Raw genomic sequence first — 712 nt, 5'->3', positions numbered from 1 at the left:
AAAGTTGTGTCCATTCTAAAGCAACAGTTTAACCACTTCCTTAAAGTTTTAATGCTGTACTGCATTAGTCAACATTCATTTATAGCTGCAGAAGAAATTGATATAGACTTTCTCAGATGGTAATAGGAAAGGAAATACCAATATGATGATGTAAGACTAAGGTCAGGCTGGCGGACAGAATCACATGATGTGGGGAATGGAGACTTTATTTTTTTCTCATAGGCTGGTCACCTGACTTCACTGCAGTGTCTATATGCAACATCTATAATGGTAAAGATCTGGAACGAAACATTATATAAGGCATGTGAAGTAGAGGTTAGTTTATCTTTGTGCTATTTTATTTTGTGTTTTTGCTGTTCAGAAAGCTATTTCACAAATCTTTGAAACACCTACAGGAGCCCACCAAGCCACATGCTGCACCATAAAGGCACGGACGGGGTTCGAACCCGCGATCTTCGGTTTACGAGACCGACGCCTTACCACTTGGCCACCGTGCCTTGCAGCATGGATGATGGCAGCTCAGATGGGAGGGGGGGTGACATAAATGTAACTTTTAAAACAGAATACAAAACCAGGAATGGAATTCATAAAAAAAAAAAAAAAAAAAAAAAAAAAAAAAAAAAAAAACAACAATTAAACATAGGTAAGTCACTTTATTTGTACTTTTATTTGTTGTTTTCAAGACTGCATAAACTGGAAGTAGCATGAGAAA

The 712-nt window shown here is 37.4% G+C and overlaps 1 non-coding gene across 1 annotated transcript; it reads right to left on the bottom strand.

The window, feature by feature from the left end:
• Positions 1 to 425: 425 nt before the first annotated feature.
• Positions 426 to 497, bottom strand: trnat-cgu (transfer RNA threonine (anticodon CGU)). The gene has a single exon. It is a non-coding gene; the product is annotated as a tRNA-Thr (tRNA).
• Positions 498 to 712: the final 215 nt, after the last annotated feature.

The sequence above is a fragment of the Brienomyrus brachyistius genome, chromosome 5 (assembly GCF_023856365.1).
Source record: "Brienomyrus brachyistius isolate T26 chromosome 5, BBRACH_0.4, whole genome shotgun sequence".
In the NCBI taxonomy this organism is placed as follows: Eukaryota; Metazoa; Chordata; class Actinopteri; order Osteoglossiformes; family Mormyridae; genus Brienomyrus; species Brienomyrus brachyistius.
The sequence above is the reverse complement of the archived record's forward strand: the minus strand, read 5'-3'. Positions and strand labels throughout refer to the sequence as shown.